The following is a 12881-nucleotide window of genomic DNA, read 5'->3' on the forward strand; positions in this document are numbered from 1 at the left end:
ATGGCTCAAATCTGTAAGTCGACAACTTGGTCTTCAGTCCATACATTTACCAGATTCTATCAAGTAAATGTAAAAGGTCATGAGGATATCGCCTTTGGGCACAGTGTACTGCAGGCAGCAGTATAAGTCCTCTAGTCCCTTAGTGCCCTACTTTTGTTGTGTCTCTCTCCACTACTATGGCTCTGTGTCCCGTGATATATGATAAGAAAATAGGATTTTTAAAACCGCTTACCTGTAAAATCCATTTCTTTGAAGTACATCACGGGACACAGAGGTCCGTATACACGTGTATTGCTTTGCTACAAAACTGAGGTACTCCCAGTAGTGGGAGGGGTTATATAGGGAGTTGACGGTCTTAGGGTGTGCCAGTGTCCATCACCTGAAGGTGGCCTATAACCACATAGTAACTACTATGGCTCTGTGTCCCTTGATGTACTTCAAAAAAAAGGATTTCACAGGTAAGGTTTTTTAAAAATCATATTATTTAATCCCCTGCAGATTTTGTAAGTTTGCCCACTTACAAAAAAATAAAGGGTCTATCATTTTTATCATAGGTGTATTCTACATGATAGAGACAGAATATAAACCAAAAATCCAGAAAAAAACACGATACAAAAGTTATAAATTCAGTCCAGTTCAGTAAATCCCCAAATCCTTAAGGTCCTTTAAGGATTTTAGGCTGCCGCTTGCCAGCTCGAAGTTTCAGCTCCCTCCATAAGTTTTCTATAGGATTAAGGTCTGAAGACTGGCTAGGCCACTCTATGACCTTAATGTGCTTTTTCCTGAGCCACTCCTTTGCTGCCTTGGCAGTTTGTTTTGGGTCATTGTCGTGCTGAAAGACCCATACATGACCCATCACCTTCTAGCTGAGGGAAGAAGGTTCCAAGATTTTACAATACATGGCCTGTGCATTGGCCCCTCAATGCGGCAAAGCCGGTCTGTACCTTTTAGCAGAGAAATGGCCCCGAAGCATAATGTTTCAACCTCCATGCTTGACTGTAGGGATGGTGTTCTTAGGGTCATTGTCAGCATTTTTCTTCCTCCAAATATTGTCAGTCCCCCTCCTCAAGAAGTACTTCATATTCCCATCGCACACGGTCCTGGATGCGCTCTCGGATTTGGGTGCTGCAGCAACAACCAGCTGGATACTGGTTCAAGTCACAGTGAAGATATTTGCCAGCACACCATGGAATGACACAAATAGCAAAACTGGTGATTTATTGCATGATCACAACACAAGGATAGCGCCTTGTGTTGTGAGGCACATGTACAATCATGCCAATGAACATCTAAATGATTCAGAGAAGGATTGTGAGAAATTGCTGTGGTGAGATGAGACCAAAATTGAGCTCTGTGGCATTAACTCGACTCGCCATCTTTGGGGGAAGGAAAATGCTGACTATGGCCCTAAGAACACTATCCCTACAGTCAAGCACGGAGGTGGAAACATGTCTTGGGGCTGCTTCTCTGCTACAGGTACAGTCTGACTTTGCTGCATTGAGGGGTCAGCGGACAGGCCATGTATTGTAAAATATTGGATGAGAAAATTCTTCCCTTAGCCAGAACACTGAAAATGGATCATGGATGGGTCTTCCAGCATGACAGTGACCCAAAATATACCGCCAAGGCAACAAAGGAGTGGCTCAAGAAGAAGTACATTAAGGTCATGGAGTGGCCTAGTCAGTCTACAGACCTTAATCCTATAAAAAAATGTATGGAGGAAGCTGAAACTTTGAGTTGCCAAGAGACAGCCAAGAAACCTTAAGGATTTAGAGAATATCTGTAAAGAAGAGTGGACCAAAATCCCTCCAGAGATGTGTGCAAACCTGGTCACCAACTACAAGAAACGTCTTACCTTTGTACTTGCCAACAAGGGTTTCTCCACCCACTACTGCTGCTAAATCATGTTTTGCTTGGAGATCAATTGCCTATTTCACGCACTGAACTGCAACTTAATTTGTAGCATTTGTTTTATGTGTGTTTTCTCCTTTTTGGTTGATACTCTGTCTCTATCATTTAAAATACACCTATGATATAAATTATAGACCGTTCATTTCTTTGTAAGTGGGCAAACTTACAAAATCTGCAGGGGATCAAATAATTATTTTCCCCACTGTATGTTGATTATACATCACTTTGTTTTTATGTTGTGCTTATCACTCAGTGGCAGCCCATGTGTGGACATATCATGGGCATGCGTTTTCTTTTATTACTAATGAAGATTTCTTAATTATCTATTCACTTTGTATCTTAATCTCGTAAAGTAGGGTTAATCGGGTATAATTCCATATTTCATGTGCAGCACTGTTAGCTCCTTGTGCTGTCATAGCAGCTAAATATTACAATACAGATGAAGGTTAAAAGCAACTTATTCCCTCAGGAATGGGAGTGAGGAAGAATATGAGGTCATTTTCTATTTTCTTGCTTTTGAAATATTAGCTGAAGTAGGACCTTGGAAGAGAATCGGTAGGACTTGCTAATAAGGGATGATGTAATGATACCCATGATGTTCTTGCAGTACTTAAGAAGCACATGATGAGAATACAAATTCGTAATGGGAGTTTTGGTGGGGAGGTTGATGTGCATATTTTTCACATAAAAAAACACACATTTGGATTTTAATATGCAACTTTATTGAAGTCAGTAATTTGCTGCAAAGAAGCCATTAAAATATATTTTTGGTATTTTTGAAAGCAAACATTATTTGATTACTTAATTTGATTAATACATTTTTACCACAGAGTTTGCAAGCCAATGGCTGTGTTGGTTCTACTGGAAATTTTCTAAAATCATGCTGGATGTTGGCATTCGTTATTGGAAACTTACATTTAAAAACAACTTAGAGATGCAATGATGTGTCCTAGCCTTCAACATTTTTAAAATATGTTTAATATGTAAGATATGGGTAAAGCATTGCTAAGAATTTTGATAAGGACAAGCAAATGTATTATTTAAATAATAAGCCATTGTACTGTATCTATTAGTTAAAGAAGTATAAAGTCTGCCTAAAATCCTAATAAAGGATACATTTCAGTTGTATACCTTTACAGACAGATGAAGACACTGCGCACAATGACTAACAGGTTGCCTCTGCAACTTTTAATTTCTATTTTAATCGATTGGAGCCACCTTCAGGAGAGGACTAGATAGAACATGTAAAATATGTAAAAACAGCAAAACTGCACAGCACTGCCCAGGGGGCAGTCCCACTGGCTATAACCCCTCACTCTGCTTCCTTCAGCTCAGTTTTTTTCTGCCTAATTTAGGAGAAGGACCTGGCTCCCTGAGGGGACCATTGGTCCTGGGAATTTTTTCTGCAATTTTGATCCTGTGATCTACAATCAACAGCTGGGCTTGGTGACAGGCTGGATAATATAGATTCTTGTAGTCTCCCCAGCCTGGCCATCGAGTGTGAGCAGACCCTAGCTACGCGCTGGGTCATCCACGACATGCCCCTTTCTGGTCCAGGGGTGGCCGGTGAGCTATATGCTCTGGAGCAAACCATATGACCAGGCTACTGCTGTCCATGTCACAGTGTGCCGTGGCCGACAGCCACCCCGTACTGCTCGGCGACGGGTCTGTAATGGAATGCGTCCAGCAGTCCTGTCAGGGGGGGTAAATATCGCTCCACTTGCTTTGGCAGGATGGAGCAGCTGGGCATTCCCTGGGAGGTCAACTAGGGGGTCTCTCACTCTCCCTTTCTTCTCTCCCTGTCCCTCATTCCCTCCTCCCTATGCTGGAGGAGGGAATGAGGGACAGGACATGCCCCTGTGTGACTGGGCATGAGGTGCAGTGCATGTATCTGGCCGGGGGGCTCCGGGCCTTAGCAGGGGGGCTGCACTGGCTGTCAGGGTCTGCTCCTTTCCCTATTTTTTCTGGCCACAGTGAGGTGTTCAGGCTGAGGAGAGGCCGCCTCATGGCCCACGCCATTTTTCTGAGGCTGCGGCCATTTTCCTGTAGCCTTAGTCAGTGTATTACTGCCAGCCATTTCCATTTTCTCTGAGATTTTTTTTTGTAGCCTCAGCATGGTTTAACTCTAGCGCTGGTGACTGTATGCTTCCAGAACAGTGCAGTTTTTACTCAGAACACCTCGTGACTGACACAGAGCAGAGCAGACGGCGGCAGCACACGCAGTACTGGGTCAGGGTGGTGAGTCCTGTGGGGGGGGCCAGTCAGTCTGCGAGCAGGTAGGAATGTGGGATTTTGTGTACCTTGCCTTAAGTCTCTGAGTAGAGACAGGCGAGTGAGGGTCAGCATGGCGTCAGAAAGCTGGAGCTTCTTCCCCAGACATCCTTGCTATTACAACCGGCACACCTGCACAAAATGCGGTGCCTATGGACGCTTTGTCGGTGGTCCTGGAGTCCATCATTGCCAGGGTGGAGGCGGGGTGCGGACGCAAGGGGGGTAAAAAACGCCCCCTACCCCCCGTCTTCTGGGGAAAGCTCTGATTCAGACTTAGGCCCCGCTGTGACAGGCGGCCCCTGTTCTGACGTGTCAGAGGATGCGGATCAAGACCGTTCAGACAGTGAGGATGACTCTGTGTCCGGGTTAGCACAGTAAAAAGCGATAGTAGGAGCACTTATCACAGTGGTGCAGGATACACTGCCATACTCCGCCATATTCAGTTTCCAGGATCTTGCTGTTTTTGCAGCAAGGAGTGGATCAGAAACTTGCCTTAAGCACCATCAAGGGGCAGATATCAGCCTTGGCTGTCTTCTTTCAACGTCCCTTGGTGACTCACTCATTGGTGGGTACTTTTGTGCAGGGGGTCCGACACATAGTCCCTCCGGTTCAACCTCCACTACCTCTGTAGGCTCTGAATCTGGTGCTATCAGTTCTTCAGAAACCACCGTTTGAAAATATTAGGGAGATTCCCTTGTTGACACTTTCTCAGAAAGTAGTCTTTCTAGTGGCAAGTACATCTGCCAGGAGAGTTTCTGAATTGGCGGTCTTGTCGTGCAAGTCTCCCTATCAGGTTCTTCACAAGGATAAGGCGGTGCTACGTATGAAGCCCTCTTTTCTTCCGAAGCTGGATTCAGATTTTCGTCTAAATGAGGACATCGTGCTGCCATCCCTATGTCCTAAGCCTACACATCCGAAGGAAGTTGCCTTACATTCCCTGGAGGATGTGGTCCGGGCTTTATGGGTGTATCTGTCTGCTACGGCTCCTTTCCGGAGGTCAGATTCTCTGTTTGTATTGGTGGCTGGTCTGAAAAAGGGTCTGGCGGTCTCGTCGACCACAATCTCTCGGTGGATCAGACAGATCGTGGTTCAGGCTTATGCCTTAAAGGGGAGGGTGCCCCCCTTTCCTGTCATGGCACATTTCACCAGGGCGATTGGAACCTCCTGGGCTTTCCAACATCAAACATCTGTCTCCCAGGTGTGTAAGGCGGCGACGTGGTCATCCATTCACACTTTCACTAAATTTTACAAAGTTAATGTGAGCTCATCTTCGGATGCTTGCTTTGGCTGCAAGGTTTTGCAGGTGGCTGTGTAAGGTTGCAATTCACACTTTCATTTAAGTTACAAGGTTGTTGTGAATGCATCTTCGGATGCATAAGTTGGCCGCAGGTTTTGCTGGTGGCTGTTTAAGTTGGCAACTCCTCTGTTGAGAAGTTCCTCTTGTTGTGGGTGAAGTTATTTATTGCTGTTTCCTCCCCTCGTTTTTTGCACTGCTTGGGGATATCCCGTAAAATCCTTTTTTCTGAAATTCATTGACGGACACAGCACCCACCCCTCCTATTTATGTTTGTACTACTTTTTGATGAACTGAGCTGCAGGAAGCAGAGTGAGGGGCTGTAGCCTGTGCAGTTTTGCTGTTTTTACATGTTATACATGTTTTACATGTTCTGCCTAGTCCTCTTCTGAAGGTGGCGATATAAAGAAGAAAAAAAGAAGAAAAGAAAAAAAAAATGTTTCATAGTTTGTTATAAAATTTTGGAAACTGGTAATTTTTCTCCTACACTGATGTGCGCTTATGGGCACTGATAGGCACTGATGGGCTGCACTGATACAGTGCCTTGAAAAAGTATTTATACGCCTTAAAATTTTCCACATTTTGTCACGTTACAACCAAAAACGTAAATGTATTTTATGGGGATTTTATTTGACAGACCAACACCAAGTGGCACATTATTGGGAAGTGGAAGAAAAATTATAAATTGTTTTCAAATTTTTTTTACAAATAAATATCTGAAAAGTGTGCGGTGCATTCGTATTCAGCCCCCTTAAGTCAATACTTTGTAAAACCATCTTTTGCTGCAATTACAACTGCAAGTCTTTTTTGGGATGTCTCTACCAGACTCTAGGGAGTGACGATTTTTGCCCATTCTTTTTTGCAAAATAGCTCAACCTTTGTCAGATTGGATGGAGAGCGTCTGTGAACAGCAATTTTCAAGTCTTGGATTTAGGTCTGGACTTTAACTGGGCCATTCTAACACATGAATATGCTTTGATCTAAACGATTCCATTGTAGCTCTGGCTGTATGTTTAGGGTTGTCCTGCTAGAAGGCGAACCTCTGCCCCAGTCTCAAGTCTTTTGCAGACTCTAATGCCACGTACACACGACCGGACTTTTCGAGGGACAAGGTCCGACAGATTTTCGACGGAGTTCTGACAGAGTTCTGACGGACTTTCCGAATGAACGGACTTGGCCACACACAATCACACCAAAGTGCGACGGATTTGAACGTGATGACGTACGACTGGACTAGAATAAGGAAGTTCATAGCCAGTAGCCAATAGCTGCCCTCGCGTCGGTTTTTGTCCGTCGGACTAGCATACACACGAGCGGATTTCTCGGTAGGAACTGGGTCCGGCGGAGTTCTGGCGGAAAAATTTGAAACATGTTCCATTTCTAAAGTCTGTCAGACTTTTGCAAATCAAAAGTCCGCTGCAGCCCACACATGATCGAATGGTCTGCCGGAATTGTTCCGTCGGACTTTTGATGTTGAAAAGTCTGGTCGTGTGTACGCGGCATAACAGGTTTTCTTCTAAGATTGCCCTGTATTTGGCTCCATCCATCTTCCCATCAACTCTGACCAGCTTCCCTGTCCCTGCTGAAGAAAAGCATCCCCACAACATGATGCTGCCACCACCATGTTTAACCACTTGCCGACCAGCTGCCATCATTATATTGTGGCACGAACCATTGTAGCTGTACATCAGCTCCTTTAAGCGGGATAGCAGGCGCACACTAATGCTCGTGACTGGAAGTCGTAATGACCGCCAGCCACATGCGATCGCGGGCACGAGAGGCAGAATATGGACACGTGTGTGTGTGTGTGTGTGTGCGTGTGTGTGTAAACACACAAATTCCTATTCTGTGAGGAGAGGAGATGCAGATCGTGAGTTCATAATAGCTAGGAACCTGAATCTGTCATCTCCTATAGTCATTCCCTTCCCCCTACAGTTAGCGCACACACTAAAGAACACGGTTAACCCCTTGATCACCCCCTAGTGTTAACCCCTTCCCTGCCAGTGACATTTATACAGTAATCAGTGTATTTTTATAGCGCTGATCGCTGTATAATTGTCAATCGTCCCAAAAATGTGTCAAGTGTCCGATGTGTCTGCCATAATGTTGCAGTCTTGATAAAAAATCACAGATCGCCGCCATTACTAGTAAGAATTAAAATAATAATAAAAATGCCATAAATCCCCTATTTGTAGACGCTATAATTTTTGCGCAAACCAATCGATATACGCTTTATTGCAATCTTTATTACCAAAAATATGTAGAAGAATACATATTTTTTTTATTTTTATTTTTTAAAGGGTATATTTATTATAGCGAAAAGTGCAAAATATTGGGTTTTTTTTCAAAATGGTCGCTCTGTTTTTGTTTATAGCGCAAAAAAAAAAAAAACACAGAGATGATCAAATATCAAAAAAGCTCTATTTGTGGGGAAAAAATATGTTAATTTTGTTTGGGTACAGCTTCGCATGACCGCACAATTGTCAGTTAAAACGACGCAGTGCCGTATCGGAAAAAATAGCCTGGTCATTGAGGAGCCAAATCTTCCAGGGCTGAAGTAGTTAACGGCAGGAATGGTGTGTTCAGGGTGATGTGTAGTGTTAGTTTTCCACCACACATAGCGTTTTACTTTTAGACAAAAGAGTTCAATTTTAGTCTCATCTGACCAGAGCACCTTCTTCCACATGTTTTCTGTGTCCCCCACATGGCTTCTCGCAAACCGGACTTCTTTTGGCTTTCTTTCAACAATTGCTTTTTTCTTTTCACTCTTCCATAAAGGCCAGATTTGTGAAGTGCACGACTAATAGTTGTCCTGTGGACACATTCCACCACCTGAGCTGTGGATCTCTGCAGCTCCTCCAGAGTTACCATGGGCCTCTTGGCTGCTTCTCTGATTAATGCTCTCCTTGTCCGGCCTGTCAGCTTAGGTGGACGGCCATGTCTTGGTAGGTTTGCAGTTGTGCCATACTCTTTCCATTTTCAGATGATGGATTGGACCGTGCTCCATGAGATGTTCAAAGCTTGGGATTTTTTTTTTATAACCTAACCCTGCTTTAAACTTCTCCACAACTTTATTCCTGACCTGTCTGGTGTGTTCCTTGGCCTTCATGGTGCTGTTTGTTTACTAAGGTTCTCGGACAAACCTCTGAGGGCTTTACAGAACAGCTGTATTTATACTGAGATTAAATTACAAACAGGTGAACTCGATTTACTAATTAGGTGACTTCTGAAGGCAATTGGTTCCACTAGATTTTAGTTAGGGGTATCAGAGTAAAGGGGCTGAATACAAATGCACGCCACACTTTTCAGATATTTATTTGTAAAAAATTTTGAAAACCATTTATCATTTTCCTTCCACTTCACAATTATGTGCAACTTTGTGCTGGTCTATCACATAAAACCCCAATAAAATACATTTTACGTTTTTGGTTGTAACATGACAAAATGTGGAAAATTTCAAGGGTTATGAATACTTTTTCAAAGCACTGTAGGTGGTTCTGATGGGCACTAATAGGCGGCATTGGTGGAACGGATGAAGAGGCACTGGTGGGTTCTGATAGGTGGCAGTGATAGGCGGAACATGATGGGCATTGAGAGGCAGCACTGATGACCACTGGTAAACGGCACTCATGGGCACTGATAGGTGACACTGATGAGGAGGCACTAATTGGCAGCACTGGTGGGACTTCACTGATAGTCTGGACACTGATAATCAGTGCCAATGTCCCTTTACTACAAGCCAGTTGTGGGTTCTCTTCATCTCTCCTCACACTGTCAGCATGAGGAAAGAAAAGCCGATAACCGGCTTTTGCTTACATCCTGTGATCACCTGTGATTGGCCCTTTGCTACGTGATCAACTAAGTCCTTCAGACTCGGCGATCACAGGAGGACGTCAAAAGATGCCCTCCCGGAAAAGTAAGCCCACACTGTAGCCGTCATTTTGTTATAGCACGGGTAGCAAGCGGTTAATTAATAAAGTAGTACACAGTAGCTAGGGTGCAGCCTCAACAGCCGTCCCGATCCCTTCTTCCAGGTAGGAGAGCTGTAAAATCATGGGAACCTCAGGAACCTGCTTTAAAGCGGACCTTCAGTATTTTTTTTCATCTTTCCATCTTTCCATCTATTAAATCTTCTGCCCTTGTTGTTTTAACTTCTGTTTCTTGTCTGGTCAGTAGCCTAGGCGTATGACATCATACACACCTCTCTATCTCACTCTTGTGAGAGTTTCCTAGGAAGAGGGGGGGGGGGGGGTGAGTCATAAGAGGGCCAATGAGAGCTGAAGGGCTGGAGGTGTGCCTCTGTGTAAATCCAGGAAGTGAACAAGCAGTAGCTTCAGCTGCCCATAGTTAAACTGGTTGCAGCCAGACTCAGTGGAGGGAGATTTCTGCAGCATATTTGGCAAGTATAGAATCACAGTATATATTCAATAATATGCAAAGTGGTTGGAGGTAAGCTGTTAGAAGAGACCCGTTGTCTGCATATAAATCTTATTGAGTTTGCCCCAGGTTTAGAGCCTTATGCACCCACACTAATACATACTTACCTGTCACGTATAGACGAATGTCACAGGGTTCATGTGGCAGTAGATCCTATGTCTGGCATAGCTGTGAAGCTTAATCCTTACTGCTCAGCAGAGACCATTCCATCAAGACCTTTTTATTGGTTACAGAGGTCCACTGAAACAGCAGTTTCTTTACGAGTAACTATGAAACATCTTCTGTAAGGTCCCTAAGCCCTCGTTCACATTGGAGTGACTTGTCATGCGATTTGACAGGTCAAATAACTCTATTGCACCCTGTTGCCCACAATGGTCAAGTTTCAAATCTATGCATTGCTAACTTTGCAATGCCTTGTCAATTTGAAAAAGTACAGTCAGGTCCATAAATATTGGGACATCGACACAATTCTAATCTTTTTGGCTCTATACACCACCACAGTGGATTTTAAATGAAACAAACAAGATGTGCTTTAACTGCAGACTTTCAGCTTTAATTTGAGGGTATTTACATCTAAATCAGGTGAGCGGTGTAGGAATTACAACAGTTTGTATATGTGCCTCCCATTTTTTAAGGGACCAAAAATAATGGGACAGATTAACAATCATCCATCAAACTTTCACTTTTTAATACTTGGTTGCAAATCCTTTGCAGTCAATTACAGCCTGAAGTCTTGAACGCATAGACCTCACCAGACGCTAGGTTTCATCCCTGGTGATGCTCTACCAGGCCTCTACTGCAACTGTCTTCAGTTCCTGCTTGTCCTTGGAGCATTTTCCCTTCAGTTTTGTCTTCAGCAAGTGAAATACATGCTCAATCGGATTCAGGTCAGGTGATTGACTTGGCCATTGCATAACATTCCACTTCTTTCCCTTAAAAAACTCTTTGGTTGCTTTCGCAGTATGCTTTGGGTCATTGTCCATCTGCACTTTGAAGCACCGTCCAATGAGTTCTGAAGCATTTTGCTGAATATGAGCAGATAATATTGCCTGAAACACGGTAGAATTAATCTTGCTGCTTTTGTCAGCAGTCACATCATCAATAAATACAAGAGAAGTAGTTCCATTGGCAGCCATACATGGCCACGCCATGGCACTACCACCACCATGCTTCACTGATGAGGTGGTATGCTTTAGATCATGAGCAGTTCCTTTCCTTCTCCATACTCTTCTCTTCCCATCACTCTGGTACATGTTGATCTTGGTTTCATCTGTCCATAGGATGTTGATCCAGAACTGTGAAGGCTTTTTTAGATGATGTATGGCAAACTCTAATCTGGCCTTCCTGTTTTTGAGGCTCACCAATGGTTTACATCTTGTGGCGAACCCTCTACATTCACCCTGGTAAAGTCTTCTCTTGATTGTTGACTTTGACACACATACACCTACCTCCTGGAGAATGTTTTTGATCTGGCCAACTGTTGTGAAGGGTATTTTTTTCACCAGGGAATGAATTCTTCGGTCATCCACCACAGTTGTTTTCCATGGTCTTCCAGGTCTTTTGGTGTTGCTGAGCTCACCCTCAAATTAAAGCTGAAAGTCTGCAGTTAAAGCACATCTTGTTCGTTTCATTTAAAATCTATTGTGGTGGTGTATAGAGCCAGAAAGATTACAATTGTGTCGATGTCCCAATATTTATGGACCTGACTGTAATTCCTGCACTACTTTTGACAAATTCAGGTGGACTTGTATAGACATTTGTACATGAAGCCGCACAGATGTCTTCAAAGTTGCACCTGAAGTTACACTGACATGCGGCTTTGAAATCGTCCTATTTCAGAGGAAGTCGCACAATTTCAAAGTCACATTAAATGTGAACAAGAGCCTAAGGTATATTCACACTGCATGCAGTGACCTGCTAGGGAACATGGAAACTTGTTGTTTTTCATGTACCCTGTTGCATGTGCCAGGACCTGGGTCTAAACCTGAAAACTCTACTGTGTTTTGATTTGTCTTTTCTTGCTTAGTCACTTGGGATGCCAGACAGTTCCCCGGACAATTCCTTCAATGATCTTACTTTTAACTCAGTTTTTCTTGAACCTTGAACTCTTTGCTCCTCCCATGAACTTCCTGATTTAAGCTATGTTTCTGCACTTCCTGTTTGCCAGATTGTTGTGCTCTCTCGCTCTTTTTGCTCCTGCTGCAATCCATATCTTGACTACCACTCATTTCCAACCTTTTGGCTTGTTCCTTGACTATGCTTCTGCTTGATTCCAACATGCATCCGTTCGTTACTGACCTTCGACTTGTTTATTGACTATGCTTTTTCTTATCCCTACCTGCTATATCTGCTACTGGACCCCAGGTTGCTCACCTCCTGGTGGGGTGATCCTGAGGACCACAACCTGGTACTAACACACAGCAAAACCCATCTCCACCATCGGGAGCTCTGATGAACACCGGTTAGTACTTATACTTCACACCTCAGATGAACCCATGTCATCCACCATAACCTGCTTCTGTACTTACACAGTTGGTTGGTGGATGCCTCTGTACTGGTATAGCTACTGGCTTCTGAACCTGACTTCAAACCATGACAGCTGGTGTGACGTATGGTCTGGAAAAATTCAGCCCACTACACAGTTCACTAGTGTGAACAAGTCTTAAAGCTATAGGGGCAGCAGGAGGAGAAACATAACCATGATAATGATCAGCTTAAGGCAGTGGGTTCTTGTCTATTTAGTCTTAGCTGATCTTTTTTTTAATCTGTTGTTCAAGCTCAAGTTTTATGAGCAACCAAATTAGTCATTCTGCTTCCTATCTGTTGTGTTCAGATGGGCTACCTGCAGTTTCAAACAAAATGGTGTCCAAAAGCAAATCACTTCTGCTGTGCTCTTGCTTTGGAATATCCATAAGCTCCATAAAATATATCAACGCAGACAATTTGTTTTTCTTTAAGCAGCGTATGG

General features: G+C 43.6%; 1 protein-coding gene across 2 annotated transcripts in view; it reads left to right on the forward strand.

Moving 5' to 3' along the window:
* TEX9 (testis expressed 9) overlaps positions 1-12881 on the forward strand; it is a 138528-nt gene that overhangs the window by 91574 nt on the left and 34073 nt on the right. The gene's annotated exons all lie outside the window — the stretch shown is intronic.

Source organism: Lithobates pipiens, unplaced genomic scaffold (assembly GCF_037356315.1).
Source record: "Lithobates pipiens isolate NorthernLeopardFrog02 unplaced genomic scaffold, aLitPip1_a1.2 Scaffold_8, whole genome shotgun sequence".
NCBI lineage: Eukaryota > Metazoa > Chordata > Amphibia > Anura > Ranidae > Lithobates > Lithobates pipiens.